This window comes from Coptis chinensis, chromosome 7, assembly GCF_015680905.1.
Source record: "Coptis chinensis isolate HL-2020 chromosome 7, ASM1568090v1, whole genome shotgun sequence".
Lineage (NCBI taxonomy): Eukaryota > Viridiplantae > Streptophyta > Magnoliopsida > Ranunculales > Ranunculaceae > Coptis > Coptis chinensis.
In genome coordinates this window covers 70,327,739-70,351,469 of record NC_141462.1, presented here as the reverse complement: position 1 = coordinate 70,351,469, position 23,731 = coordinate 70,327,739, and positions in this window count along the sequence as shown.

Sequence of the window (23,731 nt, the reverse complement as noted above, 5' to 3'; positions counted from 1 at the left end):
GCAGTACTAACTCTTACTTATTAATCACATAATTGGTCAAAAACAATATTGTTAAAGGTTAAAACTACAGGTTTGGGCTCTTATCAATAAGCAATTGCATTTGCATGCAACTTCAACATAATCCGCTCAGATTTCAATTTATCTCCAAAAGACAACATAATCTTAGTAATCAAAACAGGAAAGGGTGCGGTACTCACTCCAACTCCTCTAGTCATAGTTAACAAGAAGTCGATGATGCAAAAATCATACCTCTTTCGTTGTAATACCCAGAGCACGTGCAGACAGTTCATACTGATGTCACTAAACTTCTCTTTTCTAATGACATTTTTACCAACCCATCGAGCTCTGACCCGGTGGTTGGTTCTCGAGATTTTTGTCGGACCGCGATTTCACGCGTTATCTTGTCCTTCCAACACGGTCTCTCTCATCAATGGCTCTACCCCCAAAATGTGAGTCAATATCGAAGCACTCACTTCTCTCTTCGCACCATTCACCTTCACTAAAATCTTCCTACCCTCGATTTCCCACTTCTTGTAAAAATTCAAAACCAAATCCTCATGGTAAAAATCATTCTCCTTATACCACAACCTTTGCCAATTCCTATGTTTCATCTCGTCATTGTAAAACGGTGCAAAATGGTCCGATTTGAAAACTTGTTCCGGGAGAATTTTTTGTTTTTGGGCCATTTGATTATTTTTTATTTCAAAAATGGGGTTAGGGTAAGGTGAGGGAGAGTAAATTGATCAAGGGATGAAATGTGGTTTGATTTGGTTGGTTTGATTGGTACGATTTTAGAGAAAATTTGGTTTATATTTATGTTTTGGGTGGTTTAATGGAGGTGGTAGAGATGAATTGGTGTAAGGGTTAAATTTGGTGTGGATGGTTTGATTGGAGTGGAAAAAAAACTGTGGTCGTTTTTTTTTTTTTCGATGGTTTAATGGAGGCTGATGGCGTGAGGAAGATGAAGAACTCGCGAAGGGTTTTTGGGTTGTTTTGGACACTCACGTGCGAACCACATGACCACGAGGTATTGGCCCCAAGCCCAAACAATTCGAAAAAAATGCCCATTTTGTCCTTATGCGCGCAAACGTAAAACTGAAATTCTTGATTCGTTAATGGTCCGATTTTTGTGAATGACCTATGAAAACGATCAGCAGAGAATTTCCAATCCAATGATTCATAAAACACTCTATTATAACCGTGGTTGACTTAAGTGTTAACCCGAATCAAAATACAACTAAACGACATAAACAACAAGAATAGAAAGTTGAGAGATCAAGAAGGAAAGACCAAACACCCCACCCCCAAACAAATTTTAGACAACAGAGTTTAGAAAATTTGTTTTAAACGTGGGTCTTTTATATTCAGATTCTCGAGACTTTCCAGCTTACTATTTTTATGGTTTAATATCTTTTTTTATGAATTATGTTTAATATAAGGGACAACAATAAAGCAATAAAGACGTAAATCACTCCATAGAGAAACATGGCTCAAAAATTGAGAAAACACGCAAGAGTGGAGAACCTGAATTACATTAAACGTGGACTTAGGATCCGGTACTTACATCCATACACTCCAAATGGAGGGCTCGGTTACCTTAATGGTGCACTTACCAATATATGGAAATGAAAGGAAGTACACCAAACATCAAAGGTCAGTCCTTATAGACAGGGTCCTGTAAAAGGACATCTTGCACATCTGGGGACATTAACTTATGAAAATGTTTTAACCGTTGGCCATTGACTTGAAAGGTACTGTTGTCCTTGGGATTTACCAAGGTGATTGCCCCGTAAGGGGTGACTTCAGTAACCAGAAAATGACCAGACCAACGAGTTTTTAATTTACCTATGAAAATATGCAAACGGGAGTTGTAAAGCAAGACCTTTTGCCTTTGCGCAAAATTTGTTTATCATGAACACGTTTCATGTTAGCTTTATAATCTTTCGCGAGATCATAAGAATCGCTATGGATTTCTTCAAGCTCATTTAATTGCAATTTGTGTTTGACACCTGCCTCATCAAAATTGAAGTTAAGGCTTTTTATAGCCCACATAACACGGTGCTCCAACTCAATGGGCAAGTGACAAGGTTTTCCAAAGACAAGTCTAAATGGAGACATACCTATAGGAGTTTTAAAAGCAGTCATATATGCCCATAAGGTATCAGTCAGACGCTTAGACCAATATTTCCTATCAGGATTCACTATTGTTTCTAATATATTTTTAATTTCCCTATTAGAGACTTCTACTTGGCCACTAGTTTGTGGATGATAAGGAGTTGCCACTTTATGGGTAACTCCGTACTTTTTAACTAGAGAAGCAACAACTCTGATGCAAAAATGTGTTCCTCCATCACTAATGATGGCTTTAGGAATGCCAAACCGATATAAAATGTATTCCTTAACAAAAAACACAACTGTCTTATGGTCATTGCTACGGCAAGCCATGATCTCTATCCATTTAAACACGTAGTCCACGATAACTAGAATATAAATAAAACCGTGGGAAATAGGAAAAGGACCCATGACCCCTTACATCAAAAATTTCTACTACCATGATAGGATTTAATGGCATCATATTTCATTTAGTGATACGCCCAAGTTGTTGGCAGCGGACACATGTCTTGATGTGAACCTGGGCATCTTTAAAAAGAGTAAGCCAATAAAAACCACATTGCAGAATTTTAGTTGTCGTTTTCATACCACTAAAATGGCCACCACAATCTTTGTTATGGCAGAAAGATAGAACCTCATTATACTCCCACTGGGGAATACTACGACGAATAATCTGATCCGCACAATACTTAAAAAGGTAGGGCTCATCCCAGTAGTATAACTTAACCCTGGCCAAAAATTTCTTACGTTCATTTCTTGACCAAACATCAGGAATAATATCAGAAGCTAAGTAATTCACAATGTCAGCATACCATGGTGCAGAAAAAAAAAACATAAAGATGCTCATCAGGAAAAGAATCAGGTATAGACTCAGAATCAGCCTAGATAAGTGGTTGGCAACAACATTTTTGACCCCTCTTTTATCCTTAATTTCTAAGGTGAACTCTTGCAAGAGAAGGATCCATCGGATCAATCTCTGTTTAGCATCCTTCTTTGCGAGAAGGTACCTAAAGGTTGCATGGTCCGTATAAACTAAGGTTTTTGTACCAACCAAATAAGGATGAAACTTATCTAAAGCATAAACGACAGCTAAAAATTCTTTTTCCATAGTTATATAATTCCTTTGAGCATCGTTTAAAGATTTAGTAGCATAATAAATAACAGTGGACTTATTATCTAGTTTCTAACCTAACACAACACCAACAACATAATCACTAGCATCACACATAAGTTCAAAATATTTAGACCAATCAGGAGGTTGTATAATCATTGCAAATGTTAAAGTAGCTTTTAAAGTTTCAAAAGCCTGTTTACAGTTATAATTGAAATAAAAAATGGCATCTTTTAAAAGCAGATTAGTTAAAGGCCTAGCAATTTTCGAAAAATCCTTAATAAAACGCCTATAGAAACCTGCATGGCCTAAAAAGGCTCTAATGTCATGGACAGTCCGTGGTATAGCTAGAGACGCTATCTTATCTAATTTGGCCTTATGTACTTCTATGCCGTCACTAGATATAATATGACCTAGCACTATTCCTTTCTTAACCATAAAATGACACTTTTCCCAATTTAAAACCAGATTTTTCTCCTCACACCGTGTTAACACCTTAGACAAGTTAGACAGGCAGTCACTAAAAGAGTCTCCATAGATAGAAAAGTTATCCATGAAAACTTCCATGAAGCGCTCCACCATGTCACTAAATACATGAAGCATACACCTCTGGAAGGTACCAGGAGCATTACAAAGGCCGAAAGGCATTCGTTTATAAGCGTATGTTCCAAAAGGACATGTAAAGGTAGTCTTTTCTTGGTCATCAATATCAATAATAATCCGAAAATAGCTAGAATAGCCATCTAAAAAACAATAAAAAGCATGACCAGCTAAACATTCTAGCATCTTATCTATAAAAGGTAAAGGAAAGTAATCCTTTCGTGTCATGACATTTAAGCATCTGTAGTCAACATAGATCCTCCATTTCATAGGAACTCGTGTGGAAACATATTCACCCGCAACATTACGTACAATGGTAATCCCGATTTCTTAGGAACTACGTGAATGGGACTTACCCATTCACTATCAGAGATGGGATATATGATACCCGCATTGAGTAACCATAAGACTTCTTCCCTAACCACCTCTTTCATGGCAAGGTTCAAGCAACGCTGAGGTTCGCGAGAAGTCTTTGCATTATCCTCCAAATGTATACGATGTGTGCATACATTAAGGTCAATCCCCTTAATGTCGTTTAGGGACCAACCAATCGCAGAACGATGTTCCCGAATCACCCTAATCAAATGTGCCTCTTCATCAGTAGACAACTGAGAAGATACAATCACCGGATGACTACCATCCGGATCAAGTTGAATATACTTCAACTCAAAAGGAAGAGGTTTAAGCACAAGGGTGGGAGGAATGTCGATAAAGGCTTCTGGAGGGTCCTCATCTTGAGTAGTGAAGACTTATTTAGGTTACAGGTCTTCAAACTCAGTAGATGGAGCAACAGAAGGGTCTACGATAGGAGTAGACTCGAAAATGGCATTGACTTCCTCTAAGTATGAGTCATCGGTGAAATCTGAACTTCCAAAGGAAAGGAATTTATGCATCTGATTTTTGGGAAACGTATTATTAAAATAGTCTTGAGCTAAGCTCTCGATCATGCTAACCTCCCCATTTATAGACAAATCTGGTAACTGTTTTATCATTTTAAAAACATTTACCTCAACAGAAAGATGGCCAAAAGACATGGACATCGAACCATCACGATAATTTATAAGCATGTTGGCAGTTGCTAAGAAAGGACGCCCTAAGATGATAGGAACAGAGTCGTTAGCGACTTTTGTGTCGAGAATAATGAAATCATCCGGATAGTAAAAATCTTGAACCTTAACAATCACATTTTCAACCACACCCTTTGGATACTTAATAGACCAATCAGCTAATTGCAACATCATTTTAGTGGGTTGCATCTCTTGTAGACCTATTTCTTTATATAGATAATACGAGAGTAAGTTAACACTCGCCCCCAGGTCTAATAAAGCAGTGGTCATGTGAGTATCCCCTAAGGTGCATTGTACAGTAGGACGACCAGGGTCCTTGTACTTCACGGTTCCATTATGTTCAGATAAAGTTGGAAATTGTTCAGTTAGAAAGGCATCTTTTGGAATATTTATTTTACGCCTAGTGGTGCACAACTCTTTAAGAAACTTAGCATGTTGTGGTAACTTTTTTATAGCTTCAAGAAAAGATAGATTTATCGTTAGATTCTTAAAAACTTCTCTAATCTCGTCGAAATTTGAATCCTTATTTAACATCGCTAGTCTTTGTAGAAACGGTAGTTTATCTCTATATTTAGCATATGGATCAATAGGATGTTTAACCTTGGCCTTTTGTTTCTTAGGTTGTGGTCTAACTACAGTTGTAGGATCTTCATATTCTATTTCGGTATCTAGTAAGTTTTCATTTGTTATGACTACGGGTGGCGTAACAACATGCATAGTTACGGCATTATCAACCACTCTGCCAGAACGGAGAGCGGTTACGACATTTAACTCACATACATTTATATTATCATTACTAGGATTACCGGTTACTTCAAAGGTTGTGTTTGGCGTTTTAGGATTAGGTATAACTTGACCTAGAAACACACCTTTTGGTTGTACTTTCTCTTGGGTTAACTGCTGTAAGGATTGTTAGATAGACTGTAAAATCTGTTGTTGAGTTTGCATAAAGGCATCGAAATAATCCGGTTATGGATGTGTAGTAGTCACAGGTGGTGTGACAGGAACTATCTCACGTTGATTATTTACATGTGGATTGTGATAGTTATTATTAACCGGAACGAGGCCTCTATTATTATTATAATTATTATAAGTACCCTGACCTTGTCCTTGTCGTGGTGGAGCTTGGTTGTAATTGTTTGCTAGCCTAACATTTTGATTATTAAACCCTGGAGGTGTAACTTGTTGATTATTTCTCCAACTGAAGTTGGGATTTTGTCTCCAAGGGGCGTTAGGAATAGGATAGCTATTTATGGAACAAACATTATCTTGCTGTGATGGTGGTTGTTCATAGGCGAGAGGACAATAGGAGTCGGGAAGCTCAGGACTCAAACATAAATTACATGGAATAGAGTTGACATTCATGACAGGGGTAGGCTTTTGTTAAACAGAAATAGCTTCTACCTTTTTAGTGAGAGATTTGATTAAAGTTTTAAGCTCTAAATCAGATTTAACCTCAAACATACTGGTAGCCTTAACTGTTGAAGAAGAACTAGCGGAGCGGGGGATATCGTTACTACCCCCCCAGTTATTATTACGCTTAGATTGATCCTTCTCAAAACCTATAAGCCTTTGAGGCTCCTTTGCTAAGGAAACTACCCCCATTCATAATATCAAGAACCTCCTTATGGTGGTGTAAAAGCCCTTTAAAAAAGGCACGAACTAGCATGTCTTTCGCAAGGTTATGATGTGGACACTCATTGAGAAGATCAGTGAAATGATTCCAAGCCTCTGAAAAGGATTCATGAGGGTTCTGGTAGAAGAAATGAATCTTAGATATCATTTCATCTGTCTTTAAGGGTGGGTAAAACTGCTCCATAAATAATTGAACAAGTTTAGCCCATGAGTCCACAGAATTAGGCGCTTGGGCAGTTAACCAAGATGCCGCTTTATCGGCTAAGGTGAAAGGAAACACTCTCAGTTTAATTTGTTCCGTGCCTACGGTAGGATGATGAAATGTTGTAAGAACTTGTTCTATCCTACGCATATGCTAATAAGGCTTCTCATGGTTTAACCCATGAAAAACTAGTAACAAATTAAATATATTTGGGGGGATTTGAAAATCTCCCACTGGGTCTGCAAGAACGATGCATGATTTAGTGCTATCGTTTAGGGCTTTATAAAAATCAGAGAGAGGAGTCTCTGCTTGTTCAGCCATTAATGCAGGTGTAGTGTGTGGTATTCTAGATAGGTGTGTACGTTGACGTTTACTATATATCACGTTAATCGGTTTTTTCTTTCTGGACCTTAATCTCATGCAAGGCTAAGACTAATATTAACTAAACACGATAAACAATCAACACAACCCTGATATGCTAGAAAAAAAACTCCTCTGACAGGAGATGCGAGGAGTGGAAGAAAGAAGTACTTGAATGCCTCCTTGATTCGCTTATGAATAGCGTCTTGTATACGCGAGCTCAATGTATTTAATAAGTTAGAAACACTGAATAACTTGAAGAAATGGAAGTTTGTACTAACCTGTGAAAATCGGTCGCTCGAGGAGGCACGCGGGTGCTTTCGAGAAATTGCCTAGGAAAGGGCGCTAGGTGCTCTTGTCGACTTCGATGTCCAGCACTTTCAACGGGTGCGCTTTGAATTTGCCTTGGAAGGGCGCAGGGTGTGCTCTTGCCTGACTCGATGTCCAGCCACTTCAGCACGGGGTGCGCTCTAAAGTTGCCTGTGTAGGGTGCGTGTTGTGCTCTGGCTTTTTCTGCAAAAAAAATTAATTTCTGAACCAACAATCACAGTTAGAACCAAACAAGGGTGGGTTGGTGTAATGGGACTTTGGAAGGACTAACAATACGAATAAAAACAATTCTAAACAGAACTAAGATGGCAGCGGCGCCATTTGATAATACGTAAAACAATAGTTTTACCTACTCTTAACTAATCAAACTCAAGAATAAGTAAAACTAAAACTACTTACTGCTTGATATCAAAGTTATCTACTCTCGGTTATCAATGCAATATGTGGAGTAGAGAATTCGTTCCACTCCTAGTTCTTTAGAATTAACGTTAATTACGTTTATCGGTTCTATCAAAGTCAATGAGAGTAATAGATTAAAATTATACTACGATGGTGAAAATACTAATTAAGATGTTATAATTTAAACTACAGCAATTAAATACAAGATGTGAATATGGAGAAGAAGATTTGGGGGATTTGATTCTACTTAGATTTCGACTTAATAAATTAGCATAGAATTGTTGTAATCCTAAACTTTACGTTTTCACATAAAGGTTGGGTATTTCTAATCCCTAATTATTCATGGAAATTCCTACCAACTAATAATTAGCATATGAAGCAATTAAATCTATTCTCATAGTGAAATAATTACTTTCTAGAGTGGAATAGACTATCACAACTATATCTATACTAACACAATCAAGTCTTCATCAAGCTTTCTCAAACCCTTCTAATGGAGGTTTAGCTAGAAGTCATTAGACTATCATTGATATAGAATTTAGAAGAAGACATAATGAAGAATAATAACTTGGATTGATAATTGAAAATGGAAAGAGTCTAATGATTCAACTGTATTGAAAACTGAATTATAACTAACTGCTGAATTATAAAACTAAGTAATGACTAATTAATTAAGTCTAAACTATATTATGAATCTAATCTAGGAGAGCCTAAGAGTTTGGCCTTAGTCCTCTTTATATAGAAAAGGCTGGGTCTACAATTTCGTGGATGGGCTTGGAGCCATATTTTGGGCCGGAAAATCGAGCCCAAAACTTCATTATTTCAGTCCACAAAGGGGTTTTCAGATGGAAATGACTTCAACAACCTTTTCGTCCACTTCTGCTCCTCTGATTGGGTTAAGGCTTAGACCATTAGAAAGCTCTTTCCGATTCGGTCGTTTTGACATATGGTAGGCCCAATTTTGAGGTCTGAGTCCAAAGATACAGCCTGCGAAAGTTCTATTGACTTTTATGCGCTGTTTCTGCCTGCGTTGACTTTGACTTTTCAACATTGACCGGGATTTGGCTTTTTCTCCTTGAATCTTGACCTTTAATCATAGAACTGCTTAGCAACCAACCTTTGCTCCATTATCTCGTAAAAGGGATACATTTCTTCACATATTTGACTCTAATGCCTGAAATACATAAAAACACGTAAACAGTACTAACTCTTATTTATTAATCACATAATTGGTCTAAAAGTAATATTGTTAAGGGGTTAAAACTACAGTTTTGGGCTCTTATTAGTCTACTAGAATGTATTGTCTTGGAGGGTGACAAGAAGATGTTGGAAGACCAAGATTTGGATAAGACTATGGAGACCATGGATATGGCTTGCTGTTTGGTAAGCTTTTACTATTCTCTAATACCTTTTTCTTTTATTGGCAAAAGTAACATGTATGTTTTTGTTGTAGTTTCTTACTGGGTATCATAAGTTGAAACACTCTGCCCGAGTTATGGAAACTATGGAAAATGATGTGGGCAAGATAAAGCAGGACCTATTGAGCTTGCAACTAGCTCAAGAGGCTGAGAGGAAGGAATTGGTTGAATTGCGGAAGTTGCATCAGGACGCTGTGTCCAAGAGGTCGTTAGTGGTTAGTTCGATGGTTGTTGTGCAAGAAAGACTGGGAGTAGTAACTGAGTACGCCAAGCAATGCAAGTCTATTGTTCGACATGCTGTAAAGGCATATGACAGAGTGTGCCAAGATTATATGTTGTTGGAGGAGACGTACTTTGAATTGAAAGGAGAGCGTGAACGCGGGGCTCTAGGTACGAGTGCACTTGTTGTACCTAGAGATGCTAGTAACGCTCCGTCTACCAGTACTGCTCCTGTTGATCAAGCTGTTGTGCTTGTTGAAGATAAGCATGTTACTCCTGATGCTTGACCATTGCTTCCGCATTTTTTCTTCCTTGGTGAGGTTTCTTTAAATGTTTCTCTAATTTTAGAGTTTGTAAGTGGTTATAAAACAATAAAACTAGTTTCCTGGGCCTGCCTGGGCAGTTTGCTTCTTGAAATGTTTGGGGCTCGGCCCAGATACATTAAGAGCTGAGAACCTAGGGAAACCTGGGCAGTTCGCTTATCTATCACTTTAGTTTTGAGGTTGGGATGAACTAGTTTCCACATAAGTGGCAGTTCGGTAGCTTTAAAGAACTGGTTTCCTGAGTGTGTTGAGTGTGTTCAGGCAGTTCGTATTTGCAATTATGAAATGCATGTATACTTTGAAGTATGATCTTACTTTTGTCTGAAAGGCTTGTTGCATATAATTTCGTGGGAATTTGACCTAGAAATGTAATCCCGTTGTCTTAGGAAGACATAGGATACTATGAAGCGTTTTGAGCTTGAGTGAGCGTTGTAGCTTAAGTAAGCATGTTATTTTTAGAGGGCGTTCTGCACTTAGTTGACCCAAGAAATATATGTCTCCAACTACCGAGAAGAATTAAGGCTAAGTAGCCGGTGAGCTCAAGTGAGCGTTTAGTTATTCAGAACATTTGAGCTTCGGAAAGCGTTTAACTTCGTTTGAATGTTTTGCTTTTAGAGAGCGTTCTGCACTTAGTTGACCCTAGAAATATAGGTCTCCAACTAGCGAGAAGTGTTAAGGCTAAGTAGCCTGTGAGCTATGTAGCCCTGAACTCGAGTGAGCGTTTAGTTATTCAGAACGTTTGAGCTTCGAAAAGTGTTTAAGTTTGTTTGAATGTTTTGCTCTTAGAGAGCGTTCTGCACTTAGTTGACCCTAGAAATATAGGTCTCCAACTGGCGAGAAGTGTTAAGGCTAAGTAGCCTGTGAGCTATGTAGCCCTGAGCTCGAGTAAGCGTTTTAATGTAGAGAACGTTTAAGCTTTGGAGAGCATTTTAGTTCGAGTACGCGTTCTGTTCTTAGAGAGCAAGCTGTGCGTCGACTTGACAACATTGAGAGATTGTAGCGCATTGATGCAAAAAATAAAAACTATATGTATAAATACTCAGAGTAAGAACTCATGAAATGAAATTTTTTATTGATAAAATTTCTTTAACAAGAAGGTATTCCCAGGACGTGAAAGTGCCTATCTCTTGGGTTTTGATCCAATATGCTCCATTGTCAATGACTCACTCCACTATATAAGGGTCTTCCCAAGTTGGTGCCAATTTTGAGTCATCCTTAGTCTTTTTCAAGACTAAGTCGCCAGGTTGGAAACTCCTAGGGTTAACTCGCTTGTTGTATGTCTTCCTCAGGGTTTGCTGGTAGGATACCACTCAAATGGCTGCTAGGTCAAGTCCTTCTTCAAGTAAATCAACCTCACGAGCGAGAATGGAATCGTTATGACCAGATTCGACGATCTCTGATTGAGTTGTTGTAATTGTCAGCTCAGTAGGGATGACGACCTCAATACCGTAGCATAATGAGAATGGTGACTCGCCTGTACTAGAACGAGCTGTCGTTCTATGAGCCCATAGAATGTTTTCTAGTTGCATTGGCCACTGCCTTTTGTTCTTTTTGATCTTCTTTTTCAAGTTTTCTAGAATTGCTTTGTTACTAGCTTCCGCTTGACCATTGCTTTGGGCATACTAGGGAGTGAATAATACATGGATGATCTTCCACTTAGCCAGGAATTCTTTCACTGTTTTTCCTTTGAACTGATAGCCATTGTCCATCACCAATGTGTGGGGGAGCCCAAATTTGGTAATAATGTTGGTCCAAATTAAGTTTCTGACATTAGCCTCTTTGACGTGTGCCAAGGGAATCGCTTCCATCCATTTGGTGAAATAGTCTGTTGTAACTAGGACGAATCGAAAGCTTGTGCTCTTCTGTGGGATGAATGCACCCATGATGTCCAAGACCCACATATGGAATGGCCAAGGGCTAGCAATGTTAATTAGTTCATGAGTTGGTTAAATGATGTTATGGCCAAATGTTTGGCACTTAATGCATTTGAGTACATACTTCTTGGCATCGATCTGCATTCACAGCCAAAAGTATCCTTGTGAGATTGCTTTGTGAGCCAGAAAGCGACCTCATGCATGGTTTCCGCATTCTCCCTCGTGATTTCTACGTAAATCATCTGACCTTGTTCTGGGCTTATGGACCTCAGATGGGGTCCTCCGGCCGATTTTCTGAAAAGTTTGTCGTTGACAAGGCAATAGTGACTTGACTGATATTGAACCTGTCTAGCTTTTGTGCGATCTTCTGGTGCTTTGCCTAGCTGGATGTAATCTATAAGAGGTTGCATCCATGTTTGACTCATCTGAATGTCAGAGAGTGGGCATAGGTCGGTAACTTCTAGGACGTGCTCATTTTGGAAAGCAGGTCGGTCGACTACCTCGATAAGTAGTTTCCTAGGGTCATAGTTCGGTGTTTGGGTCGCGAGGTACGCCAAGCTGTCAGTGTGGCAATTCTCATCCCGTAGGAAATGTTGTATGGTGACTCTTTTGAAAGACGGTAATAATTGATCTACAACCTGAAGGTACTTAGAAAGGTTACCTTCATTGGTGGTATACTCATGAGCGACCTGGCGAACGACCAGTTGTGAATCGCTAAAGACCTTGAGCTCCTGAACATCGAGTTTTAACGCCATATAAAGTCCCATGATTAGGGCTTCGTATTCCGCTTCATTGTTGGAGGTCGTGAAATCGATGTAAACTAACTTTTCCACCATAAAGCCATCTGGTGATACTAGGACTATGTCGACTTCACTGCCCCCTGGATTGCTAGCTCCATCCATGAATAGTGACCATACCGATGGGTTTAGTTGTTTAGAAGTTGGGGCATTCTCTTCTAGTTCCTAGTTCAGGTCATCAACTGGGAAATCTGCTAAGAATTCAGCAATGACCTAGCCCTTCTAGGAGGTTCTTGGGGTGAATTCGATGTGGTGTTCACCGAGTTCTTCTGCCCATACTGCCATGTGAGTTGTCTTGTTGGCTTTGAGAAGTATCCTCTTTAGTGGCAGGTCGGTGAGCACTTTGATTGGGTGTGCCTGAAAGTAAGGCCTGAACTTTCTTACTGAATAAAGTAGTGCCAATACTGCTTTTTCAATGTGTGAGTAGTTATTCTTGGCTGGTAATAGCATTTTGCTGGTGAAGTAGATTGGTTTCTCTGCATTCTGTTCCTCTTTGAAGAGAACTGAACTGATAGCGAAGTTAGAAACAGCTAGGTACAGCCCCATCGTTTCACCATCAATCGGTTTTGCCATCGCAGGTGGTGTTGTGAGGTAGTCTTTGAGGGTGGAGAATGCCTGGTGGCATTATTCGTTCCATGAGAACTGTTCGCCCTTCTTGAGAATCTGTAGGAAGGGTCGGCATTTGTCTGACGCTCTCAATATGAATCGGTTTAGAGCTGCCACCATTCCTGACGGTTTATGTATCTATTTCTTTGTTTTTGGATCTGGCATATCTAAAAACGCTCGAATCTGGTCTGGGTTCGCTTCTATCCCTCGCTGAGATACTTGATACCCCAGAAATTTTCCGGAGGAGACGCCGAAGAGGCATTTCTCTGGGTTGAGCTTCATCTGAGTTTGCTTGAGTCTGGAGAAGGCTTGCTCGAGATGATCTAAGTGATCTCCAGATTTCTTGCTTTTTATAACCATGTCGTCTATGTAAACTTCCATGGTGTCTTTTAACATGTCCTAGAACATTTCGGTGACCAATCGTTGGTAGGTCGCTCCAGCGTTCTTTAAGCCGGACGGAAGGACGTTGTAACAGTAGATGCCCTATTCTATTACAAACGATATTTTCTCTTGGTCCTCTTCAGCCAGTGGGATCTAGTTGTAGCCACTGTAGGCGTCCATGAATAACATGAGTTCGTGGCCAGTGGTTTGGTCTATGAGTTTGTCGATTCTTAGTAAAGGGAAGCCGTTTTAGGGGTTTCTTGGTTGACATTGGTGAAGTCGACACATAGGCGAACTGTGCCATTCTTTTTTGGGACTGCTACTATGTTGGCAATCCATTCAGGGTATTCCACCTCTCTAATGAAGCCTACTTTTTTGAGATTGTCGATCTCGTCGTTTATTGCTTTTCTGAATTTAAGAGATAGTTTCCTAGGTCGTTGGCCAACTGGCTTAGCATTAGGGTTAACATTTAACTTATGGCATGCAATATTGGGATCAATTCTAGGCACATCGATATACGACCAAGCAAAACCATCTTTATTTAATGATAAAAAGCTTACAAGTTGTGCCTTGAGAGTAGGATCAAGGTTAGCTCCTATATAAATGAACTTGGGGTCATCTTCAGTGCTTAGGTTGACATTTTACTTCATCTCGGTCTGAGTATCCGCCTCAGTGGGGTGAGCGACCTCTGGGGTCTTGGTCTCTTACGGTGTCTCTTTCGCTTGAAGGGGCGACCTCTGGGGCCTGGACTTTTGGAGAGACATTGTTGATCGAGCCCCCAGTGTTATCTTTAGCGAGCTCACTGCGGGGGGTATTGGTCAAGGTCTTGACCTCAGAAATGAAGTCTTCTGCCAGCTTAGTTTTAGCAATCTCTTCTTTATTTTTGTTTGAAACCCTAGCGGGCTTACTAACTGAGTGAATCTGATTACAGTTGTGAGTGTCGAGCTGGTTGCTTCGGAACTCCATCATGACTCTGGGGGAGGGAAAACGCAACATTTGATGAAGTGTTGATAAGACTGCTTGCATCTTATGGATCCAACGACGTCCTAGTATAGCAGTGTAAGACGAGTTGACATCCAGAACGTTAAAGCGTGTGTTGATGCTGACCTTGTCTTCGTGTGATCCCATTGAGATAGGTAGAATGATGTCACCTATTGGATCGTCTCATGAGTCGTTAAAGCTATAGAGGGGGCTATTGGATCGACCATGACTGACTTGGGCATATTCATGTCTTTTAGCGTTCGATAGAATAGGATATCGCACAAACTGCCAGGGTTGATCAAGACGCGTTTGACAATCCAGTCGCTGATTTTGACGTGGACTACCAAGGCATCATTATGTGGGAGGCACACCTTATTGAGGTCTGCCTCAGTGAGGGTGATGTCTCCTGAGCTACGACTATTTGTGTGTGGGATAGGGGCCACTTGTGAGGAAAACTGGTAGACTTCCTGAAGGGCACCTACTCATCTCCTTTTCTCTCTGGAGGACGTGACCGAGTTGTCTTGGAAAGTGATCATGTTGATGGTTCTGTTGGTGTCTCTGTCAGAGGAGTCCGGTGACGCCATTCGACGCCGATCGCTCATTTGAACGCCCTTCTAGCGAGAGCGAGCTCGCTGCTTTGTTCATTTTGGCTCCGCTCTCTGCGAGCCATGAGTTTGTGGCGCAGGTCGCCATCAGGTATATCAGTATAGTGCTTGATATGCCCTGCCTCGATGAGGTCTTGAAGGTAGTACTTGAGCCCCCGGCACTCGTCGGTCTCATGACACTTGGCTTTATGGAAAGCGTAGTATGGCTTCCCTAGTGTGTATGTCCTCTGGCCATTTTACCTCAGGTCGGTAATAGGACGTGTTTTTTATTTTCTCCAGTATGTAACTTGGAGATCTTGTAAGCACAGCAAACTCTCTTTTGGTTTGGTTTCGGTTGCTGGTCTGTTGACCCTGTTGCCTGGGTCGCTTGTTGGAGGATGGGGTGTTATCTGAGATAGCAGCGACCTTGCCTGCTGCCTTCAGTCTTTCTTTTTCGATGCCTTCTACAAGCTTGATGTACTTCTCCACGCATGTGTACAGTTCGGCCAGTGTTTCAGGGTGCTCTTTCATGAGTGACCTAGAAAGATCAGTGTTTTTCCTGATCGTATTGGAGAAGGCCACTGTGGCGAACGACTCCTTGAGGCCGCTCTCCATAGACAATAGCTCTGTCTTGAAATGTCCCAGGAAGGTGTGAATTGGTTCGTCACTTTTCTGAGACAATTGGAAAAGTAAATTGAGGTCGGTTGTCTTACGTCTGTTGTGGACGTACTAGTTGGCGAACTGGTCAGTGAGCGTTTCAAAGCTGTCGATTGAGTTTGGTCCTAGCGAATAGAACCAGTCGAGGGCTCCATCTTTTAAGCTTGCTGGGAACAAGCGACATTGCAAGTGATCAAATTCCTGCGCACTGTAGAGTGCGAGGCCCTGAATATATCGAGCTGCGTGTTGACCAGGGAACATGTTGTCGTCATACATTAAGAATCGAAGCTAAATGAAATCTTGGGGGGGGAGGATTTACTGAGTACTTTGAGCGTGAAAGGTGATGCCTGGTATGTCTTCAGCATTTTGTCAACGACTTGAGTGGCATCCTTCTTCCCAGTGCTCTGTTTGATCCGCTGGGAGAGGCTGTTGATCTACTGGTTGACCTCATTGATCCCATTCTCATTGGTAACCCGTTCGAGCTTTGTGACTCGACTTGGGTTTTGAGAGCGGCGTTCTCCTGTCAAAGATGGGCGATGCTACCGTTCATGGCCTCTATCTGGGTAGCCTTAATCTTCAGTTGTTCTTGAAGGTTTTCCATGCTTCGTGGGCTTGAAAATTAGTGATTCTAAGAAGATGGTTGGAAGTAATCGAAATTTTGAGTAGATGAATTTTTAAGAAATTCGATCCACAGACAGCGCTAATGTAATGGTTATATTTCGTCTAACCTTACAAGTGTGGGTAATTAAGAGGAGATAGACTAGTTAATTAGGTTTGACCGAGTTTGTATGGACGAACTGCCTACGTATCAAGTTCTCTCTGGGGGAACTTGAATCAGGTTAGACGTAGTTCCTCATCCTCTTTATATAGGCAAGGGGTCCGCACCTCCGGCTCTCTCGCATCCAGTCAGATCCAAGTCCTCAGGCCATGATGATGAGTTATGGATATTTATGGTGAAGCGTGCCCGAAGCTCTGGTCTTAATGATGGTATTTAAGACTTACGTTACTGTTTGTTGGTGTGAGCGAGAATCTGGGAGATCGCTGTTTGAGAGAGGTCGTTCATGTGTAGCGAGTCTCTATGAAGCGAGCTCGTGTGATGAAGACTTCAGGTTGGTTGACTATTGATTAGTTAGATCGATTGCCATAGTTGAGTCGCTATGAAGTGAGCTACGAGGACGATGATCGAAGGTCGATCTGCATTCATGTCTGTGCTGGACACGTGCTTGATATTCATTGAATGTGAATATTACTCCCTCACTCCCTCACAATGTATTCTTAATCTTATCTCTCTTTTAATTAAATTATCACTAAACTTAATTAGTTATGCCTAATAGTATTTTGATTAGCGACATGGGATTCATTCCTTGTGAAATTAGTAAAATAACTACTCTTGCCACCTACTTATATTAGCTCCAAAGCCCAACTCAAGACTAAAATATGTTTGGCCCAAAAAAACCCCTAATGAGCATGTTGTCACTTGACAGTTGCCAGTTCTCACTGCCTAGCATGAAAGTTATTAAACCAATTTTAATTTGGGTCTTGTATTGTGCGCCACCAGAATTGGATTGAGCAGCCTCCAGACCAAGCCCAAATAGCAAAGCCCAAACAAAAGCCCAGTACACCCCCCACCTAAATCACAGAACCGGGAAAACCTTTTCCACCAGTATCATCTCTCTCGTGAAACCCTTCGAGCTTGGTAACCTCAAACCCAAACTCGTGAACTGTGAACTCGGCCAATCCAATTCTCACCCATTCCAATTCTCGCCCAACCCAAACTCGCCCAATCCAATTCTCGTGAACTCATCAGTAACTCTTCCGATTGTAAGTTTTCTTCTATTGTCTCTTTTCATCTATTGTTTGAGTTAGGTTTTGTTTTGATCTGTGTTGTTTATATGTCTTATATTGCAAATTCTTATATGATTAATGATTTAGAACGAATGTTAATGTTTGATATAACTTGGTTCAGTTGATACCTTGGTTCAATTATATGATTCAGTTTGCCTATTCCATAGAGTGTTGATCTGTGTTGTTTATATGTTGTCGATAACCTTGGTTCAGTTGATTTAGAACGAATTTTGTTATCACTGGTGTAGTATAACAATGATTTTTTAATCGTAGTTATAATATTCCGTATTATAATCGTATTACGATTGTAGTATAACAACAAATTTTTTAATTGTAGTATAACAATGAATTTCCGATTCGCAATCGTAGTACATAAATCTTAACTTTTGTTTCCTCCAGTTTTGTTGTTTATTGATATTGATTTTTATTTGGGTGTGTAAGGTTGTTGGTGAATCTAGAAGGAAAGAGGAGTATTTCTGTTTCGCTGAGTATTATTGTGCTTGCTATTCGTTTTTCTACGATATAGTTAATAGGGGAGAATAGCTTTGTGTAGGTTTTCTGTCCTAAGTGATTTCGTATAACTCGAAAACTGTCTATGTGATTTTTATTTTTTTTATCATGTGGATTTTGATTCAATTTTTCTTTTCTACTTAGTGTAAGCATCAGTTAGTTAAGAAGCTTGTTGCATCTGTTGGAGCTTGTGTGGAAGTGAATGTGTCAGATGAACAACTAGCAATACTGCTTTCCAAGCTTTGAAACCTTAGTCGTAAAAGGTATATTCTGCATTTTTCTGGAACTGAATGTTTTAAATTATTGAAACTGAATGTTTTAAATTATGAGGCTCATTATTTTAATTCTTACCAATAGACTTCACTCACTCTGTATATATCTCTCTTTATTGCGTTTATGAGTTCTTTAGCATGCGTTTTAAAATGTAATGGTTTGTGTTTCACGCGTAGGATTTAAAATGTACATATATTTAGCTAAGATTGATCTATACTTGGGTGTAGGCAGAGTAGTTGACTTCTCTTTAAGGAGAAGTTAACTAGCAAAAGCCGAGCTTAAGATATTATAAACACTTACCTGTTTTACTACCTCTGCCAGTGTAGAATGTTAGACCCAAAAGCACATATAATAGCATTAGGCTCTGATTCTACCCAAATTGATGTTAGCAATGCCATATAACTAGATTGCAATAACTTCTATTACAATAACTAGATTGCAGAACTGTAATAGAAGCTCTGTTTCTTTGTGATTGCAGCTTCTATTACAATAACTAGATTACAGTTTGTTTGCGATTGCAATAACCAAATTACAGTTTGTTTGCGATTGCAATAACTAGAAGGAAGAGATTATATATTTGGTTATTGGACATTGGGACTGTTTTTAGAAACTAGTTAGGTAAGAGTGTATGGCTAAGTTCGATGTGGTATATGCTTGAGTAGGGTTTGCTTGAAGCTGCAGTGTAGTTTTATTTTTTGGACACTGTATTTTAGTCTTTCTGGAAATTATCTTAGAAAGAGTGGAGTGGTGGAAAAGTGAAATTTATACTGGTTTTGGTGGTTGACTATGGTTATCGGAGAAGAAAATTAAGACCTTGCTTCGTAACGAGTGTATGAATGGCTTTGCATTCATATTCAGTGAGTCAGATATTTTAGCATGCTTGCTTGTTCAATGTGTAGTTTCACTTAGCAGTACTTTGAACTTGCAAAATTCTTGGGTGGACCAATATGAAGAGAGGAGAAATAGTTTGACGGCGAATATAATTGTATATGTTTATTACCATTTTGAGTATTGAATATGATTCAGATTTGATTAAACTTATTATAGTTACTAATACTTGTTTTTTTTTTCTTTGTAGCAATGGGTCCTCGATCAAAGAATGTGAAGAATGTAGGGAAAACTACATTCAAGGGTGTGAAGAAATTGTTTGGCGGCGGTTCCTCTAGTGGTGACACAGTTGGAAGAAAGAGACAAAGGGTAGAGGGCTTAACGACATCAGCGCATAGAGGGGACCACAAAGAAAAAGAGGTTCCTGAGATTCCTGAAGTTGATTCTTCGAGTGAAGATAGTGTAGATTGTGATAACAATGTAGGTTTAGATGTAAATATGCACAAAGGGAAAGGTATAGTGGAAGAGGAGAGTGAGGAGGGTGAGGAGGAGGGTGAGGAGGAGGGGGAGGAGGGTGAGGAGGATGATGATGTGGAAGAATATGTGGTAAAAGTCGTACCACCAATAGAAGAAGCACCTCTGGTATTGGATTTTGTAAGAAAATCAAATGATGATTTGGAGTTTAAAAAAGGTGAGTATAGGGGTGGCCCGTATGATTCAGAGTTGTTGTATGACTATGCGGTGCATGTCGCTCGCGATGTTAGGAGAGAAGGGTAATATTTTGTTTTTCTGTAGTACTTTGATTTTCTTTTACAAAATCTTTTGTTTCTGCTCATATATATTTAATGCGTGCTTGGTTGTTTCAGGAGGATCGCGGAGCGTTGAAGTGTGTTTCGCACTTAGCAAAGTTCTCCCAATGGGATTTCAAGGATGAATTTCAAAGGTCTCCAAGATTTGCCCAACAGTTGAGAAGGACTGGGTTGTTTGATCTCATGGTAACTTATCACGAACATATGGATCTTCCATTGGTCTCTGCGTTTGTGGAGAGATGGCATCCGGAGACCAACACCTTTCATATGCCCTTTGGGGAGATGACTGTGACTTTGGACGATGTTGTGCAAATCTGTGAAGTCACAGTTAGAGGAAGAGCGGTGCAAGGGGACATTGAGTTGAACTTACAAGAATCGATAAATCCCCTACATCGTGCTCTGGGTCTCCTTATTGATTTGATTAAGGCAGAGATGGAAGCTAGCAAGTTCACTTCAAAAGTAAGGCTAGAATTTCTCCGAAAGCATTTTGCTAACAAGGTTCATGATAGCCCCATATGTGACGCTGCTGGGAAGGTGGTGAAGAAGGCCTCGAGTTTCCAGGAAGTCCAATGGGCTGTCAGAGCTTTTATCCTGTTTTTCTTTGGATGTGCCATTTTTACTGACAAGTCTGGGACTGGAGTGCCTATATGTTATCTAAGGCTGTTGTTGAAATTCAGTGAGATAGGAAAGTATGCATGGGGAGCAACAGTTTTGGCATTTTTGTATAGAGGTCTTGGGGCTGCCACATGTGTGAAGGTGAAAGGGGTTACAGGCTATATGACTCTTCTATAGGTAAAATTTTAGTATTTTAGAGATTATTTTTTTTTAATGTTAATTTTATTACTCTATCAATATGTTAAATATTTGTATATATCTAGGCGTGGATCTATGAGTATTTTCCGGTACTTAGAGCAGTCCCAAACATGGACTATAGCTTTTCTCAGCTGTGTGCTAATAGACACACAGTAGTCGCTCTACACTATTACGATACAATGCATGCATTGCAGTATTATTGAGCGATACTTGATGATATGAATTTTTTCAATGTAAGTATTTAAGTTTAAGTATTTAAGTTTGTTTATATTATTTTTTTTTAGTAATTGATCATTGGAGTTGTTAATGACACATTTGATTTTGTTTCAGGTTGATTGGCATCCCTACAATAATGTCAGAGATAGAAGCCCAATCGATGACATTGCATTTTTTGAAGAATTGCATTTTGTTTCAACATTCTCGAGCTTTACGCTGTCGCAAGGGTGGTGCGTCAGTTGGGTCACGTGCAGCTTATACCTGTAGATCCTCCAACACCAATTTGGAGAACAAGAACTATGGCAAGACGCGGGTATGAGGTGAACTGGACCAATATTAGCCCACTTTACTAGGAGTCATGGCAGAATCACGTGATCCAACCCTGCAATCAAGGACCTATCTCGTCTTATCCATGGGAGTGTCATCCAAACTACATGACTTGGTATGCGAAGAATTCTCACATTCGATTGGTGGCCCTGAGCGTCTTCCTATTCATCCCTCCCTGGAGACACTGCCTAATTGTTCACCGATTGTGAGTATTGTGATTTTTAATTAAGTTTCTCTAACTGTGATTTTTTGCATTCGATTGGTAACTTATATTGATTTCCTTTTTTTTGACAGAATGACATCATCGATGAAACTAGTCACATGCTAGAGAGAGGTCTGCAATTGGCTGGGAATAATATTCCAGAGGAAGCAAAGTCCTCCTTCGAACAGGCGTACAACTTGACTAGGTGCAAGTACAGTGGTGGGCCTTATAATTCATGATTTGTTTCTTGTAAGGAATGGATGGATGTTTGATTTTGAATGATGTTTGATTTTGGAATTAATCACGTTTGGAATTTGTTGTTATTTGATTTTGAATGAATGATGGATGTTTGGAATTTGTTGTTATTTGATTTTGAATGAATGATAGATGTTTGTGTTTGTTGTTAAGTGGAATTTGTTGTTATTTGATGTTAAGTGGAATTTGATGTTTGTGTGGTTGTATGAATACGAAAGTGTTGTAAGAAGGAAATGAACTCTTAAAAAAAAATTGTCCAAACGACCCAACTATATCGTTTGGTATAAAGGCCAAACGACCGCTTCAGATCGGTTGTCCTTTATACCAAACGACCACGTCAGATCGTTTGGCTTAATGCTCAAACGACCCAGCCACATCATTGGGTATAAAGGCCAAACGACCACTTCAGATCGTTTGGCTTAAAGCTCAAACGACCTAGCCACATCGTTTGGTATAAAGGTCAAATGACTTGACCATGTCGTTTGGGGGTAAAATCAAGTAAAATCAAATCAAATCAAATCAAATCAAATCAAATTACACTTATTCCAAATTACATCAAAATATCATATTGACAACATACGAACATTATTTCCAAATCACTCGATTGTCGTCCAAATCAACTTAGTCGATCACTCGATTTCCAAATCAAATCAAATAAAAGCCCTAACATTATTTCCAAATTACATAAAAATAAAATCAAATTACACTTGTTCCAAATTACACCAAAATAACATGTCAAAATGAATTTACAAATTACATCAAAATATCATATCGACAACATACAAACAACTTAGTCGATAATATGTACTATTGGGTCTTCAACGGGCTCGTTTTCCCATATTAGATTGGGAATATTCAATGCCATAAATTGCAATTGCCTTGCTGTCAATGCCAAATTCCAACTTTCAACAATATAATATCGAGCCCTAAGCCATTGGCGCATTACTGGAGGAACCGGACAATCTTCAACAAGTTCAACATTGACAAAATGATTCTCACCAACTGTGCGCTACCCAACACTTTTTTCACTCTCTCAGGATTTGCTTGGGTTCTCAGCGGCATAATAAGCCTAAATGCAGGAGGACAACATCAAATCTTGAAGCAAATAGGTATCCAGCAAAGGGCATACTCATCCACTTATTTAAGAGTGTGTAACCTTCTTCATGTAAGATTTCCTTCATTGCATAAACAACCTCACTTTGACTGTACAAAGTACAATAAAGGGGGAGGTTGTCAGTAAGCTCTTCGTACAAGTCCTTTCTCATCTGCGGCCTTTCTTTTTTACTTCTTCCTAATGTAATGCAGAAAGCTCTATAACCGCAGTTGCCATCGCCAACATGGTCATCGACTCTAACAATGTATTTATGTATTTCTTCAAGAATATCCAACCCGTAATCCTTAGGACCCCTCGTCTTTCCAAAGTCTAACCGATCTCTTACATTTCGTGGTGTGGCTATTTTTGGAGAAGGCTTATTTCTTGGTGTGGTTGTTTTTTGTGTTTTTGGAGACGGCTTATTTCTTGGTGTGGTTGTTTTTGGTGTTTTTGGAGAAGCCTTAGTTGTTAGTGTGGTGTGGGTATTTTGGGTTGGTATTTTTGGAGAAGGCTTCTTTCTTGGTGTGGTGTGGGTGTTTTGGGTGGGCGTAGTGTTTGGTTGTGACGAGACCCACTCCTCATGGTCACGTTGAGAATGTTCAAAATAAGATGGATCTCGCTTTGAAGAGTTCTCATCTCCAGTTGGAAGCTTTCTGTTGTAGCTACCTTTCAGCCGACCTTTGGTTTTTGCTTCCTCACGAGGTGGTACTAGCCATGTACTTTCTGGTACGGCAATCTCCATAAGCTTCCTAATCATAACCCTTTGCTCTTCTTCAGAAACCATTGCAAACATTTTCATGAACAAGTCCATCAAAGGTGTAACATCAGGACCAACACCCACTGACACATTAGGAGAAACAGACAATGTTTTCCAAAAGGGGTCGATAGCAGTCAAAGGGATGGA